At 34.8% G+C, this 18,576-nt stretch overlaps 1 protein-coding gene and 1 long non-coding RNA gene across 5 annotated transcripts in view; both read right to left on the bottom strand.

The window, feature by feature from the left end:
- Window positions 1-18,576, bottom strand: part of LOC149776492 (polycomb complex protein BMI-1-A-like) — a 125,789-nt gene that overhangs the window by 63,098 nt on the left and 44,115 nt on the right. The window lies entirely within an intron of this gene.
- LOC149776493 (uncharacterized) lies at window positions 8,314-12,245 on the bottom strand. The gene is made up of 3 exons (XR_016416049.1): window positions 10,788-12,245; window positions 10,313-10,403; window positions 8,314-9,485 (listed from the first exon to the last, which is right to left on the bottom strand). It is a non-coding gene; the product is annotated as an uncharacterized LOC149776493 (long non-coding RNA).

Below are 18,576 nucleotides of genomic sequence, written 5' to 3'. Positions count from 1 at the left end.
ATGATGACATTTTCTAGATGGTTGACATGCTGATTAACACTTTTTAGCACCATTTCTATTTATAACCAGTCTGACATCGTAAGAAATATTTTGGTGAAAGCACAATGTCGATATGACCAACCATCTAAGAGAGGTATTCATAACAAGATTTTCAATATGGCCATTGTGCCAGTAATATTAGAAGCCGGATCGTTAACAAATTTCAGCTATGACCAACTTGACAACATAAAATGTTGTTCAGTATAAACCCCATGTTGATACGATGATCCCTTTAGAAGGAGTAGTGATAACACTATTTTCAAAATGGCTGTTGTTGTGGCCATATTGGACATCAGATCGACTCTTTATTCTGGACCAAGCTATACATCACAAGAAGTCTTCTAGTGAAACCCACATGAAAATATTACTTTTCATTCAGGAGAAATAGCAACAACAAATAATAAAAAAATTCAAGATGGACGCTGTGAAGGTCATACTAAATACAGATCGGTACCATTTTCATTTTAGGACCAACACGATATCATTAGAAGTTCTTTATTTGTTGCGAAAATCCCAGATTGTTATGACCATATGTTCATCAGAGGTAATAATAAAAAGATTTTCAAGATGGCCACTGTGACGGCCGTACTGTATCCGCGAACGGCACCATTTTCATTTCGGACCAACTAGACCATGCGATGAATGTGCGTGTTTGTAAAATTTCTTGGCAATCCTCCAAGTAGCTATAAAATATAAACTTTTGCTAAGGGACTGATGGACGGGCTACGGACAACACACCATCCCATAAACTACCTTGTACATGACTAGCAGAGCTAAAACTGAATATTACATGCTTTTGCAGACTTACAAATTACTTTATTGGTAAGAAGTCAGGATACTATTAATTTTGCAGACTTAATAAATTACTTTATTCGTAAACGACACCATATTCAATATAGACCCCCAACACAGTATAAGTGATTTAATGAAAATGAATAAAATGTCAGACACTGTATACTTCTTTGAATTTAACAGTGTCTGTATTTTAGTAACACAAAACTGTATCGATGAACGCACTATATTATGAAATCGCTTTCTCATAGCTATACAATAATATATCAACTGTAATTACATGAAATGCGACATGTACTAAGTTTGTTATTGTGAACAAACACGCTGTGTGTATCAGCAAAACATAGTGAAAAATAGTAATGGTAGGTAAGCCATGCTGTTAAATATTATTGGGGAAAAAAAAGAAATTTTTGAAAAGTTAAATATATTACGGAATATTATCAACCGTTTCATTGCTCTGAGAACTGCTGCTTACGTCATTATCATCTTGGTATGCCTATCTGTTTATCTCGTTTATGTTTGTTTTTTTGTTGTTGTTCTTTTAAATTGAAAGTATTAATGTTTACGGTAAGTATGAAAATTCCTGATCCGTTTCTTCTCTAACGGTTACACTTTAAAACAAACAAACAAATCACATTAACTCAAAGATGGAAATATCTGGATATCATTTTTTAAAAAATAGTGCGGATTTTCAAGAATATTGTCCCTGGATATGCCTGACAGAACTACGGATTTTCAAGAATACTGCTGCTGGATCTCCCTGACAAAACTGCGAATTTTCAAGAACACGGTTTCTGGATCTCTCTAACAAAACAAAACCACGGATTTTCGAGAACACTGTTTCTGGCTCTCCCTGACAAAACTACAGTTTTTGGATCACCCTGACAAAACTACGGATTTTCAAGAATACTGTTTCTGGATCTCCCTGACAAAACTACGGATTTTCAAGAATACTGTTTCTGGATCTTCCTGACAAAACTACGGATTTTCAAGAATACTGTTTATGGATCTCCCTGACAAAACTACGGATTTTTAAGAATACTGTTTATGGCTCACCCTGACAAAACTATGGACTTTCAAGAATGCTGTTTCTGGATCTCCCTGGCAAAACTACGAATTTTTAAGATTACTGTTTATGGATCTCCCTGACAAAACTACGAACTTTCAAGAATGCTGTTTCTGGATTTCCCTGACAAAACCACGGACTTTCAAGAATGCTGTTTCTGGATCTCCTTGAGAAAACCGCGGATTTTCAAGATTTGGATATAATGATAAATTAAACAGAAACTGAGAATTTTCAAGATCAGAATATCTAGAAATATACCCGATACAAACCGCCTATTTTTATCACTAGGATATATGGATGTTTAAAAAAAGATGCAGAGCCTAAAGACAGTTGTTTTCAGTATAAAATGATGCATATGACAACACCAAAATATTTAAATATTTTGCACAATGAAAACCAACATGTTAAGTAACTAATTTAAAACGTAAAACATTTTAACAACATTTTGTGGTAAGCAAAGAAAGGATTTACTTTTATCATTACTTAGAACCCTTTTCATTATAATATGGATAAAACGTTACAAGCATCTCTTGTGCATTTTGAACTATTAAACAATTCAACCTGATTAAAATCAGATCTCCAATGTCTTACGTGAAGTTCTGACAGCGACCGCTTTGGTGTCAAGTTCAGGCACCTGTGAATTAGCCAATGAAAATGCTGCTTTCAAAAATCAAAGCGTTCGGAGCACACTAATGCTCTTAATCTATGTTGCTCTAACTCCCAAACGCGAAGATACAATATTTCATATGATTGGCTGATAAAATTGGCGATTATGGTAACAACATAGATCACCAGATCTTGACCCAAAAGCGGTCGCGTCAGATCTTCACGTAGGACATAACTGGAGATCTGATTTTAATCTGACTGTGTAAAAAAGCGAACGTCATAACTTACGTGGTTGTGTTCAAGTTTTTACTTTACGATTCTGAGAGGAAGGTTTCTGATGCTTAGCTTCTGAGACTGACTCCAAAGGAGCTGTATATAGCTGTCAGATACCAACAGTATAACAACTATAACAGAACATAACATGTAGGACTTCTGATTATACTCGAGCTACAATAGCTACAATTGGGATTCCGGAAATTCGATGAAAATACCACATTTAATCCTACTAAACGTTTTGAACTCAATCCAAATCCATGCACTGCAGTCAATATGCTTTGTGATTAGTTGCGTTTGTCTTCCCGGCAGAAGTGTGTGATAACACGTGACTTCAGTTCTTTGTAAATGTTATTTAAGGTTAACGTGACAACATCGCATCGGATAAATCTATTTCTGTATCAAAACCTTAGATCGTAAACTATTTTCAGCTTACCTTATTCACGGTGTATAAATACATTACATACGTCAATACCTTATTTTGATTGGCTTCACACAGGGGAGAGTCCCACTATGCCATCAAGAAATTATTTTGGATGGCTTTATTTTGCAAAGAGCCCAGTGCATCGGGTTCACCTACAGAACTAAAGTTACATACCCTGCTATTAATTTAGAACAGCCTTGCAGTCATGTAATAAGAGATATATCAGATTTGTATATACATGGTGGACAAAGGCCAAGTGCTTCAGTCACTCCAGTTTTAATCACACGGCATCATCTGTAGGAAGTGACTTACTGATAGCGGCCATTGAGGGCATATGCAGTACTTTATATTATGTATCACATGTCGGAAGACAGAAGCTTATTGGTTCCACGTGAAATGTTCATCACGTATCATTACATAATTCACATCTCCGAGATGGTTTTCCGATCTCGAATTTGTTTCTCTGCGTACAAGCTGTTCTTGTTTAATCCATTTAATAAAAGCTCACAGATAAGGATGTCCATGAACACTAAAAATTAGTTCCGTAAAGAGAAATATGAAGACGAAGTTTCAATTATCTTGGAAGATGAAGAGACGACGTTTCCGCATGGTTGTTTGCTTTATGTAAATTTTTAATATGCTCTTGTCTTACAGATCAGAAAAACGGATTTCAATCGTTATTTTACATAAACGATGTACATTTAATTATGTATTTGATATTTCCACTAATTTTTATAAAACCGTTGTAAGTTAAAAATGCCGCTACAGTCATAAATTGTTTTTGATAAATATAATACTGCATTGCAATATACCTCCTGTGGTACAGGTTAATTAATAGCACGTGCCTCAAAAAGCGATTAACCACATAAAACATCATTTAATACAGGTTACGTGAACAGTTGACACGTGTCATGAAAAATTGCGTAACTTCATAAAACATTCTGTAGTACAGGTTACGTGAACAGCCGACATGTATCATGAAAACATGCGTAACTACATAAAACATTCCTTAGTACAGGTTATTGAAAACAACTGCCATTAAAAATTACGTAACTTCATAAAGCATTCTTCAGTACAGATTACGTGAACAGTTGACATGTGTCATGAAAATTACGTAATTATTGAAAACATCTGCCATTAAAAATTACGTAACTACATAAAGCATTCTTTAGTACAGGTTACTTAATAACATCTGCCATGAAAATTACGTAACGACAAAAATCATGATTTACTACAGGTTACATGAACAGTTGGCATGTGCCATGAAAAATTACGTAATTACATAAAGTATTCCTTAGTACAAATTACTTTATACCACCTGCCATTAAAAAACTACGTAACGACATAAATCATCATTGAGTACAGGTTACGTGAACAGTTGGCATGTGCCATGAAAAATTACGTAACGACGTAAAGCGTCCTTTAGTGCAAGTTACATGAACAGTTGACATGTGCCATGAAATATTATGTAAAGCAACGAATATCTGAGTAATGCTGAGTACTGCTTTGTGAGATAATAATATGCTAACGTTTTATAAAATACTGTCGCATAATATTTTTTCTTTTGCGAAAGTTGCCCTTTTGTGTAATCAATATACGATATCCATCTAAAATGTGAAATGAGACCGGTGATGTGTATAAGCTGTAAGTATTTTTGGACAAATATATATATATTCATTTTAAATATATGAACATTAAATTCAATCAGGGCTATATGAGATAAAGGTTTAACTGCTTCAGTTCGATAATTATATCGATCGTATATTATTACTGTATGGCTTGTTTTGCGTAGGTTCATCCTAGTCGAGTTATAACTGAGTCATTTCAGAAATAATCATGAAACTAAGGATGGTCAAATATTATTAGCTTGGTACTATTGATTGCGACATGAAACCCGTAAGATTCCAAATAAAAATACAAATAACGCGGAGATCATGAAACCTTGGCAACTTCCCATTATGGTTTCATATATGTCATGGACTAAATTTAAGTCAAAGCTATGTTTTCAATTACTGCTAAACGGGGCTAATAACATTATCGACTGAATCTTAGTATGTATGTATGAATATGTATGTATGTATGTATATGTATGTATGTATCTATGTATGTATGTATATGTATGTATGTATCTATATATCTATGCATGTATGTATGTATGTCTATATGTATGTATGTATGTATGCATGTATGTATGTATGTATATATCTTTGTATGTATGCATGCATAGGTGGCGCTATACAGTTTCGCATTTTGCATAGGGTTAGGATTTTAAAGAAAAAGAATGTCCCCGGCTTTCCTCACTGGTTATACTGGCTATTTAAAAAAGACCTTGCATATCTTAGCTATAATGCAAAGAACCTTTAATTCCCTTTATTTTGGTGTATGATTGATGGGTGTACTATGGGTTATAGAGTATACAGCTTGGCCTTACTTCAAATGTGCACCTTTCAAAAAAGTGCTAGCTCTACTTGGTCATTTTCACTTCCTGAACTTCAGAGGTCAATTGTATAAAAAAGAGCCGATAACTTTTTTTACATTTTATATATTTGGTAATTCATTCATTGCACTTTCAGAAGCTGGTATTGTCTAGTCTGGCAAAATTCATTTTCCCTATTTTAATAGCTGCTATGTATAGTGCACTTTAGACTAATTCAGACTGATTTTTTAACACAAGGGAGCAGTCATTTTAGTTAGCAGTGTGCTTAAATCATGTAAAATTTCCAAAAGTACAATATCCAAAAGAAATATCATCCACATTACATTAATGTAGCATAGAGATATGCCAACATTCTCTCCACTGTGCATGTTTTAAATGCGAACTACTTCACCTTACATATGCCACTCTCTCAAAAGTACATATTATCTGGTGAGCGCCACCATACATGTATGCATGTATGTATGTATGTACGTATGTATATATCTATGCATGTATGGATGTATGTATGTCTATATATATGTATGTATGTATGTATGCCTGTATGTATGTATGTATGTATGTATGTATGTATGTATGTATATATCTATGTATGTATGCATGCATACATGTATGCATGTATGTAAGTATGTATGTATGTATGTATGTATGTATGGATGGATGGATGGATGGATGGATGGATGGATGCATGGGTGGATGGATAAGTGTGTGTGTATGTATGTATGTATGTAGACACACGGACATGTAAGCTACCAGAGTTAACTGTTCAATGGTGATTGTAATAACATTCATTACTGATTTCTATGACATAATAACAAAGTCTTGTAAAGGTCAGACAACTATATAACATCGACTGAGAAATTTCTTCCTGGGGCGAGCTGGGCTGTTCGTATTTGCAAGTAAAAAAATCAGAATGAACGCTTAAACATATTCTGAATAAATGGAAGAAAACTAATAGCAAATTGTTCTCACCTTTGGACATAAGAAATATATATATCCTGGGGACAAATAGGTACTTCAAATTTCCGATCATTATTGCCAGATTGTTCAGTACCTGAGTAGTTGTTATTCTAGATTTTGCTGCATGTGATCGGTCTGACCTAATTTCAAGCTACATTTGACTCAGCTACGATAAAGGAGTATTGACGTGCATCAAAAATATGAAGGTTGAGAAAAATACATGGTAGGTGTACTGGTGTTTGCGGTCATAATGTTTTCACGCTTTGAGTGCTAATCTTTTGTACGTGAATTGTGCCCAGCGAAACAAATTAACTTCATTACAGATGTCTACATGATAAACGTCGCTTAGCAACATTACAACTGAATGAAATAGTTTTTATTGCAAGGTTGCGCTAAAATAAAAACAAATATATGATTCTAATATGTATAATTGTGTATCCCTAATTATACGCAACATTATCAGAGTGAAGCAGCAATTGTCATCGATACGATATCGCGTATTCTTAGGTAAACGCTGCTCTTTTGGAATAAAGAAGCCATTGCCATCGATATCGCGTATCCCTAGGTATACGAAGCTCTAGCAGAGTTTAGAAGCAATTGCTATCCATATCGCATATTCTTAAGTATACCAAGCTCTGTTAAAGTGAAGAAGCTATAGCCATCGATATCGCGTATTAAGTATATATGTAGCTCAATCAGAATGAAAAAGAAACTACCATCGATGACGCATGTCCATAAGAAAAAGCAATTCCATCTTGTACAGTGCAAAGCAAAGCTAACAGTTACGAGTCAGCAGCTGAATTCACGTAGCGAACTTAGGCCACTTAGTCCAGCTTTGCAGCTACGCCAATGGATGTGCTCGTGAAATCTCAATTCATGAAGCTAGACTAATCATAAGTCTCGTTCAGATTTTAACCCCTTGATTTAGCCGGCTTAAGAGCCCAGTCACAGGGTGGAAAATAGCGGCTTCCATATTGATGCAACTGCATGAGATAAGATATATCAGGAGATACAGGATATTCCGAGACCGAACCCATCCACTCGATGATTTTAATGTCAGTTACATTATTAAGAAGTTATGATTTTCACACGATGCCATTCTCATAATTACCGATGAAATGAATATTGCTGTGGACGGCAAGGAAGGACGGGGCAATCATTCCTGAGTTGCAAATTTGTTTGACGTTTCGCTATTACGTGACTGGAACATCACAGGATGCTATATCTGGGTTTAACAAGCATATCACGACCAACAGCACACATAATTATTGCACGAGTCATTGATGCATTTATGCGTCACCTACCTCCTGCCAATTCAAGATGAAACTGACGTTGGGATGGAAAAAGTCTTCTCAACGAACCCTGGCTTTCCCAACACAATTGAGAGTGTAGATGGAGCACGCATTCCCATCCAAGCATACTATATGAGGACGAGCATGAACATGTGAACAGAAATTATTTCCATTCCATCTGTGCTCGTGCAATTTTCTGTTGTTTTTTATTTTTCTTCTTCACATTCTTATTTGTCAAAGCCACTCAGTCACTGAATGTGTGTAACGAAATCAACAAGCACTTGCATTCACCGCTACTGGTTGTCTCGATGTAAATTGAATATGTAAGTGTCAGCTTCATTGGAAAAGTGACTCTACTGAAAGCATTGCTTGAAATGAGTTTTTCATACTGATTTGATTAGTGAAAGAAGTTAAATGGATAGATTACTTAGTCTGGTCAAATTTTAATTACAATAATTAAAAACATGTTTCTGCTTGATTTTCATGATTACTGAAGAATATCCAGGAAAGTACTTTGTCCAGATTATCACACAATAAATAGTATCTGAACAGGATTAAAAAAAATTTCTGGCTTGATTGCATATGTATATGTTTTTGTAGACATGTTTTGGTCATATTTTGAATCATATTGATCTTTGGTAGTAAAATATATATGCGGCCAGTATGCATATGACACATTTCAATGCAGTCACATCAGTAAAGTAAAAGAAAGACAACTCTTAAGCAGGAAGACTACAAAAAAATCTCGTACATAACAAGACCATGCCGTACAGCTAGAATTATAACACATTACAAGACGATCCCGTACAGCTAGAAGTGCAACACATAACAAGATGATCACATACAGCTAGAATTATAACACATAAGATGATCCCGTACAGCTAGAATTTTAAGACATAAAAGATGATCCTGTACAGCTAGAATTATAACACATTACAAGACGATCCCGTACAGCTAGAATTATAACACATAACAAGACGATCCCGTACAGCTAGAATTATAACACATAACAAGACGATCCCGTACAGCTAGAATTATAACACATAACAAGACGATCCCGTACAGCTAGAATTATAACACATAAGATATCCCCCGTACTGCTAGAATTTTAAGACATAAAAGATGATCCCGTACAGTCCGAGTTATAACACATAATAAGATGATCTCGTACGGCCCGAGTTATAACACACAATAAGATGATCTCGTACGGCCCGAGTTATAACACATAATAAGATGATCTCGTAAAGCTTGAACTATAACACATAACAGCAGATGACCGCATACTAGTTTTTTTTTTTAAACTCTGATTCTGCAACAACTTCACAAACAACACAATCACCAACTTCTGATTTCAAATTCCTAACGTCTCTGTTCTATTTCTTATCCATCTTACACTGAAGTTATCTATCCATTAATGGATCACAATTATTTTCTGTTATAAAAGACACAACACCCTCAGTTTTCGTGTCCATTTTGGTTTCCCCTTGTTCTTTGTCATCAGTGTGGATGCAAAATCTGTCGCTTGAGAAGGATCAGAAAAGGAAATTACAGCGGCTTCAGTCACTGTAACTGATGTGCATCTTTGCATCTCTTGCCTGCCTAAAGACAACATAAGAAAAAGAAGTTAACTGTAATATCAATGCAGGTAAATACGAAATTTAATCTTGTATCACTTCTTGCATAACTGTATCCCCCCCACCCCGGAAAAAAAATTGAACATTGTGCAATAAGAATTGCAGATGTGTCCAACTTTAAAGCAGCATGTTTTCTGAACTGATAACATCTCATTTAAAATCATAAACATGTAGGTCTGAGTAATATTTCATTTTAACCTAACTACTGCTGCTACTACTACTACTACTACTACTAAGACGACGAATGACAACAGTAACGTTTGTAATGTCGTATTATTAATTTTAATCCAGACTAACTAACTAACTAACTAACTAACTAACTAATAATAATAATAATAATAATAATAACAACAGTGAAGGTCACAATTTCGTATTACTCGTTTTAACCCAAACTAGTGGTGACTACTACTACTACTAATAATAATAATAATGATAATAATAGTAAAGTTGCAATATTGTATCACTCATTAATCTAACCCAACCAGCTACAGTTACAACTACTACCAATAACAGTAACGGTGTAATGTCATTATTCATTTTAACCCAAACTAACTACGACTAATAAAAACAGTAAAGGTCGCAGTATTGTTTTACTCACTGTAACTAGTACTACCAGTAAAGGTTGTAATATCGTATTAATATAGCACTAAGTAATGCTGCTCAGTAGCAGCACTCAGTGAACTTTTATCTTCACAGTGTATATGCTATAAAAAAATCAAAATGTTAACAGCTAAATAAGCAATTAATTTGATGTATTTAATCGCAGCTGCTGGATTCATAGTACTGACTTACACAATTAGATAAACACACCAACTTTCTCTTTCAAATCCACTACCAGTTACAGCATCAACGGCTGCAGTAACAAATATGCCCGTACCTGCAACTGCAAAGAAACAAATAAATCGATATTAAATTGTTGAATCTTCTTGTAAAAATAATAAATGCACACAAATTATTTTGAGGTTGTTAAAACTTGTTTAAATAATGTCGATTAGTTATCATATCGCCTAAAAGTGATATATAGTAGACATGTATATCTCGGTGAGATCGTATTTATATTGCTTTGACCTTAAAACAACCACAAAAACAATCAAGCTATCTGTACTATTGTGGTTACAACACATCCAAATGCATCAAATGTGTGCAACTTAAAGGCACATTATAATAAAACGAGTTTGTTTAAAAACAAATCCTAAACATTATTACACTGAATTTCTGAGGAATCTGAGCAAAATTTTCATTCACTTTAAGATAATGAAAAACATACCTTCATTGCCGTTTCTCAAGACGTTTTTCCACCCGATCACGGACAAATTCAAGGGTCTGGAAGGGTAATGGTGGTGGCAGTGATCATCCTCCAATATTTCTCTGCTATTTCACATTATTTAGCGACGCTGCTTTCGTATCCTTCCATTTTTGTCAACACTCATTAGCGGAAAGTGGACCATATGGAATTCCACAGGCAGTCGATTTGGTTGAAATTTTTGATCAAATGGCATGTTTTGTTTTTTCAAGCGATAAACACTGCAAAACATTTAGTCACTATAAATTCACTTTCCAAATTGATATCTTCCAACGAAAGCGATATCTTGGTGTCAGAAACAAACAACTGTTTTTCTAACGTGTCTGATCAGTTGTTGCTCCATTGCTCGACTTCCTAAAACAAAGGATCATAAACCGGCAGTTTTCTGCGCATGCTTATTAGATGCAACTGTGCGGGAATTCCTCAATCTAAAAAAAAACTAGGGTGAGTACACTTGATTTGGCAAGTCTTGCATCACTGCCTACTTCGTCAATCGCAATCATGCAATACGCTTCAATTGGGATTCGCTATGCTCGTTTAAGACGATGGTCGGGAATAAGGTAGTCTCTTCTCCATGAACTGAACTGAATGTGTTATTATATGAGAAGAAAACCGGTCCAATCTGAGTTGTATTTAGATGAAAATCGTCATCAATTGCATCTCTGTCTCGAAATATACATCGCACTGACTCAACACTGGTGAAATGTGGAAATACACATTTAATAGACTGAACTCTCGTGAGGTGTGGAAATTAATATATTCAACTTCGGTGAGTGTGGAAATGTACAATGAATATATTGAACTTTGGTGAAGTGTGGAAATGTACAATGAATATATTCAACTTTGGTGAAGTGTGGAAATGTACAATGAATATATTCAACTTTGGTGAAGTGTGGAAATGTACAATGAATATATTCAACTTTGGTGAAGTGTGAAAATGTACAATGAATATATTCAACGTTGGTGAAGCAAGGAAATAAACGTTGGATAAATTCAGTTTTAGCGAAGTATGGAAATATACACTGAACAGATTCGCCTTTGGTGATGTATGGATATTTCCCCCAATCCGAATACCGTTTCATTCTTTTTTCTCTCTCGTTTTCGAGCAAAATGTCACAGATGTATTTCGATCAAATAAGGCAAGCAACTTATATATTTCCGAATATATTCTTTATGTAAACAAAGGTTGAATCATTCTTGGAAAATAACGTGTTACCAGCACAGTCATTAACATATAACAAGGACGTTCTTGTCTTCGTGCTATCTTAAAACTAGCCTGATAGAAGCAAACAGTTATTTCATGTTGATTGATGATAATAATTTAAATATGATTACATCATTTCTTTTTACGTCTCCGATAATGAAACAATTTGCGAGAATGAAACCTTACAAACTGAGAGACATTAAAAACGCAAAAAGTAATGGAAGATGACCTCATCCAATGAAACAAGCTTTTGAAAATAAAAGAAATCTCATTGTTAGCATCAACTGAGAATCCATTCATCTGTAGTCAGGCTAATATATATATATATATATATATATATATATATATATATATATATATATATATATATATATATATATATATATATATATATATATATATATATAATGTCTCTAAAATAAAAGTGTTGATGTTAGTGCTTCTGGTACCAGGATATTCCTAACAAATCTCCACAGCCAGCGTTGACGTTTTTTTTCCAACATTGCAGTTTCTTTTGGACCACTCCGATGGCCTAGTGGCTGGAGCTTCCGCCATGGATGTGGGAGGTCGCGGGTTCGAACCCCGGCCGAGTCATACCAAAGACGTTTAAAAATATTAAAAGCTGTCTCGCTAGTCACTCAGCATTAAAAGGTTAGTGTTAGGACTTGTCGGCCTGGCGTCAGGATAATGAGGCTGGGTGGGACATAATGCTACATGTCTGCGACACGATGCCCCAGACCTAGACAACACTATAAACTGTTACACTGCAGACATCGTAGAGATATGACTGAAAAATTGCTAAAGCTACGTTTAAAATCGGAATTAATCACACACACAGACACATACACACACATGCGCGTTTCTTGTACCTTTCAGTATGTTTAGGAATCTTAAATTAATAACTATGGTGTTAAGAAACCAACATGCAAATTAGCCACATTAATTGTTCCTATGATACAAGTATGTCATGCGGATACTGTGTGGGTGAATGAATATATATTATGTAAAGTGCATGTACTCAGTCTGAATAATAATGTAGATATATTGGACAACGATGCAAACGTTGCGTTTTGTTGACTTTTTAATTTAAAGTGCAAAAGTCATTTGGAATACGATAACTCCGTATCAAGCAATGCAACTTTTCATCCAATTGATTAGACTCGTCTACTAAAAATAAATGGAAAGGCATTTCAGAGGTCAGCAAACCACGAGCTTAAATCTACGCCTGTCAAATTTTGATCCCGGAGATCTGGATTTTAATCAGACCGATGCGCCTATCATCGTGCGCAAAAACTGTTCACAACTTGCTTTTTGCTGAATGCAACCATTATGTCTTTATATTGATTTGAAGGGAAAAAAACATTTCAAAGGTGTGCTTGATACGAGCTGTATAATGTTCACCACGACATGTGTCAGCAATTAATTTTTCTTTTTCAAATTTTCACAGATTTCAGATTTACAAGTTTTTGTTTTCATGGATAATCTGCAGCTGACAAAGACAATTTTAGTGACTTCAAACAACCTTAGTTTTAAGAAGAAGAAAAAACTCTCAGTCTCATGTGCCATGCGCGTTATCTAGAATGCAAATTATCCTATCCTACCAGGAAATACCAAACCTACACACAGTTGCCACGAAAATATAATGGTTAATGAGGTAAATCTTGCAAAAAGTACTAGAAACGAAGAGAACAAATATAAAAGACGTTTGGTGAATATTGCGGAATATATTTTTTTTAATAAATATTAATCCAGTAACGAGATCGAGTCAAAGGATGATAGACCTAGATCCGAATCGCATTAATACGCTGTTAAATCTGGGTCTATGAAGCTTGTGAAACCTAATCAGTTTATAAACATATACACTGATATGCTGGCAAAAAGCCCATAATGAAAAGACAGGTCGAAGTTTATGCTCTTTGCAGCTGAGCCTGACGTTTACGCAGTTATAAATGGTATATATACATTGGCATTTTTAAAACTGCTTTCTTTCATATAACCCTATGAGGTGATACTATTCTATGTTATTCCTATATATAATTGTTTGTTAGTTTTATTTTGTTTAAGTTTTTTTTAAAATTTCATTACATGTTATTGTAATTAACATTGTTTGCTGGACTTGACCGCGTCCAAAACTGAATTAATTTCTGCTTGACCTGATTGATCTTTTCAAACAAATTTATACTTCATCTATGTAAACAACTAAAAATAGCTTCATTATACTCTATGTGTATGAGCTTATTAACCAAATTATTATTCAGGTAAATAAGAAGTGGTAAATATGTTGATGAGAGTCTGGATTTAGGAGATTCCAAGGTGAATTTTATAGGTTTTTGTGTTGTAAGTAGACAATGCTCATTAGACCATTCTAGAAGGTTACTGTCCATTAGGTAATAATTGTTTTTAGAAAATGGTAATGTGACCTGAGGTCAAGCAGAGAACTATATTATCTTGCGACTGTGAAGATTTTACTAGTTGTGCTTTAAACTCTAGCACTTTAAGTTGTATTATGTTGTGTCCAGTTTGGGCTGAATTTTATTTTCTTCAAATTATTGAATTCAAGTGATTACTTCCTATGGAAATACAAAATGCTCTGATACAATTCTTGGATAAGACATTCATTTGAATTAATACTGAATTCAAACTTGGAATACTATTTTTGTGATATAACAGGAGACTGCGCACACATCAGTACTTCGCAGGCTATAACAGACACGTCATCGCCTTTAATTTTGGATCTCTTCGGGACTTGAACCGAGTTTTATTCAGGACTTTTTATTAGTAGGATTTGTGTCTTTAATTCTTGGATTATCTTTGGATTTGATTCGCAATACCGTAGGTTTTTTTTCTCCTCATTTTTCACACTGTAATCTAGGGAAATAAATTGTTTGTTAAATTTTAGAAAGCTTGTTGTCTTCGCTCTTTACTGTAATTATTTTAAGAGCATAGACACGTAACAGAAAATTGGGGGCTCATCCGGGATATGAATTTCCTTAAAATATTTCAGAAAACTTTCTTTTTGAAATTTAAATTCCCTTAGTTTACGAATTTTAAAATTCCAAGTATTATTACAAATTTAAGAAATATTCAGTGAAATCAGCAAGCTTTTTACAATATCATCAAAAGTGGAAATCTTTATTTCAACTCCTACCCAAGGGCAGTTAAACTTCTTGGGAAAAAAAGATGAATAGCTTCAACTTGCCAGAAAATATGGTCTTTCTGGGGCAAAAGCATCTTCAACGAAGCAAGAAATAAAAAATATTTTGGTCCGATATTTGGAGGAAAAGAATGTTTTGGTTAAAAGTGTTCTGGTTTTGATCGGTAAGTCTGTATCACATTCTAACATAAAACTAAAGGAATTAAAATTAAAATACAAGATGGAATTAGATTTAAGAAAGCTTGAACTTCAGAAATAGGAGAAGCAAATGCAATTAGATAAGGAGCAATGAGAGAGGAAAATCCTTGTGGAGAGAGAGAGAGAGAGAAATCCAAATGCAATTGGAGAAAGAGGAGAGAGAGAAACATGCAGTTACAGAAAGAAGAAAAACAAATGCTATTGGAGGAAGACGAGAGAAGAAAAGAAACAACAAATGCAATTACAGAAAGAAGAGAAACAAATGCAAAGGGAAAAGGAAAAAATGGATATCTAGATTAGATTAAAAGATTTAGAGCTGGTAAATGGAAAACACGCCCACACTTTTGATGTTTTAAGAAATATGAAGTTAGTACCCCTTTTTCTGGAAAAAGAAGTAGATCAATATTTTGTTAACTTTGAGAAAATTGCTGAAATTCTGAAGTGGCCAAGAGAGTACTGGACTCTGTTACTACAGTGTGTACTCGTGAGATTTACATTTTAATGTCAAAACAGCAGAGTGCTGATTATGATGTGGTTAAGGACTTTACCTTGAAGGCTCACGAGTTGGTACCCAAGGCTTATCGACAAGGTCTTAAGAATTCTAGAAAATCAACTGATCAGACCTATGGTGAATTTACGTGGGGACAAAGCACGACACTTTGATAGGTGGTGCTCCTCTAGAAAGGTTAATACAGATTATGAAAATCTAAGACAACTAGTATTACGTGAAGAGTTCAAGAACTGTGCCCATAATGACATTAAGACTTGTCTTTATGAGCATAAGGTCGAAATCCTGGAAAATGCTGATTGTACTGCTGACAAGTATTCCTTAGGTCATAAAGTATCTTTCGTAAATAAGCCTTCCACTCAGCAGTGTTATGGTAAAAAGGTATTTCAGACTAATACGAGCCTTTCCAAATTTCAATCTGGCATAACTTTTAAGAAATCAAATTTTTGATAAGATTGATCAGAAATCCTTATCTCTTCCTACGTGTACCTATAGCAAGAAGAAAGGACACGTTATTTTTTATTGTTACAAGTTGAAAAATAAGCATCAGATTCAAGACAAACCTATTCCAAATGCTCTTATTTCTAAGAGGTCATGGTCACGGTTATGTATAGAAAGCAACACATTTGATGGGTCTAATAAACCCCTGTCTGATTATATTTTTGGAGAATTATGAACCATTCATGTCGAAGGGTTCTATATCACTCATGGGTTATTCAGCAAATCCCATCCCTATTAAAACTGTTAGGGACACGGGAGCTTCTCGGTGTCTTTTATTTTAAGGTACTTTGACTTTTTCTGAGAAGTCTTCTGGCTCTCTTGTCCGTATCAAAAAATCCTCTTCAGGCCAAGTAATATGGTCCTTACACAGTTGAAAATAAAGTAAATGATTTAAATTATATTATAAATACTCCTAGGTGGCAAAACACAAAACCAACTTTGCCACATAAATATGATAAAGGAGTATATTGAGCGAGATAGGTTAATCATTCAATTAATTTAGTTGTACCTGTCCCATTTAGTGAATATTTACGCTAAGGAATGCACTCGGACTCCATTGATTTTGGAACAACAAATCTTCGGAATTCACGAATTATGAATAATCTGGAGCAGACACTTTCACATTTGCAACAACAAGAAAGGAATGAACTTAAACAATTATTACTTGAATATGAGCAATTATTTCCAGATGTTCCTACAAGAACAAACAAAATCTACCATGACGATGAAATTGTAAATTCAACACCCGTACAGACATGATGAACAATCTCAAACAGGAATGCTTGAAAAAAGAAATTCAGTATTTGCTGGAGAGTGATTTCATAGAACCAAGTAAAAGTGACTGGACTTCACCATATATACTTGTTCCGAAACCAGCCAATACTTGCCGCATGTGCACTGATTATAGAAAGATGAACGGTGTGACTAAAACAGATTCGTTTCATTAGCAAGAATCAATGACTGCATTGATAAAACCGGAAATACAAAGTATGTCACCAATTTTGACCTTCTAAAAGGATTTTGGCAAATTCTACTGACGGAAAGGGAAAAAGGAAATTTCGGCATTCGTTTCTCAGGATGGGCTTTATCAATATAAAGTGATGCCGTTTGGGATGAAGGGTTCGCCAAGTACTTTTCAGCGTTTAATGAACATGATTACATCTGGTCTTGATGATTGTGATGCATACATCAATGTCATCATCTACAACGAGACCTGGAAAGATCAGTTAGAAACAATTCGGAAATTCTTTAACAAACACTGATGCAAGTTTGACAATTTATATAAAAGTGAGCTTTGCTCCCAAGCATGAAATGCAACACATTATTGGACAGGTAATTTTAAAAAGACTGACAAGGTCACAAAAACATTAACTTTATTGATGTCCCTCAGATCTCCACGTAAGATTCTGTAGGTCTGATTCTGGTGATTTGTAACAAACAATGAATTCCTATAACAAGCTCTGCAATAAAAACTTCAAATATGAATGCCTATATTAAAACGCCATGCAATATCATTCCGCCTTGCAACATCATTCGGAACATAATGTAACAAACCATAACTATCTCTAACTAGCAGTGCAATATATACTACAAGGAAGCATGTTTATATTAGGGCTCTGCAACATCATTCAGAACGATATGCTTCAGGTAGCAGAGTGATCTGAGGTGCTCATCTTTCCAGGTCACTCACACATTTCACCTCTGTACCCATGAGTTCGAGTCTCGGCTCGACCAACGTGGATATGTGAGAAAGCTTACCAGAAGCTTCCTGCGAGTGTGTAGTTCTTCCCGGGACCTTCAATGGGTTTATTTCTCCACCAAAAGTACTGGCCTTCCAAGTAAAGCCTATCCCACAAAACAAAACCAATCTTGCAAACTCATGCAAAACATATCATAAGAAACAAAAACTCTCTCTAACCAGCAGTAACACAGAGACTTAAGGAAGCCTGCCCAGATAATAACGCATTGGAATCTAATAAACCAATCACATAACAATTTCTCAGTCAAAACCATGGAACATGTCTGTATAATATAAAAGTTTTGGCCTTTGAAAAAAAAAACGCCCTGGTATAAACCTATTGATGTAAACGGACTATCACCAAAACCAAGAAATCAGCCGTAATGTTATATATCTTTTTCACAAAGTGTAAGACAGTGCTACATGTGGGAACTGGATGTACAAAACAAG

The sequence above is a fragment of the Sinohyriopsis cumingii genome, chromosome 18, assembly GCF_028554795.1.
Source record: "Sinohyriopsis cumingii isolate HCF-2022 chromosome 18, ASM2855479v2, whole genome shotgun sequence".
Taxonomy (NCBI): Eukaryota; Metazoa; Mollusca; class Bivalvia; order Unionida; family Unionidae; genus Sinohyriopsis; species Sinohyriopsis cumingii.
The sequence above is the reverse complement of the archived record's forward strand: the minus strand, read 5'-3'. Positions and strand labels throughout refer to the sequence as shown.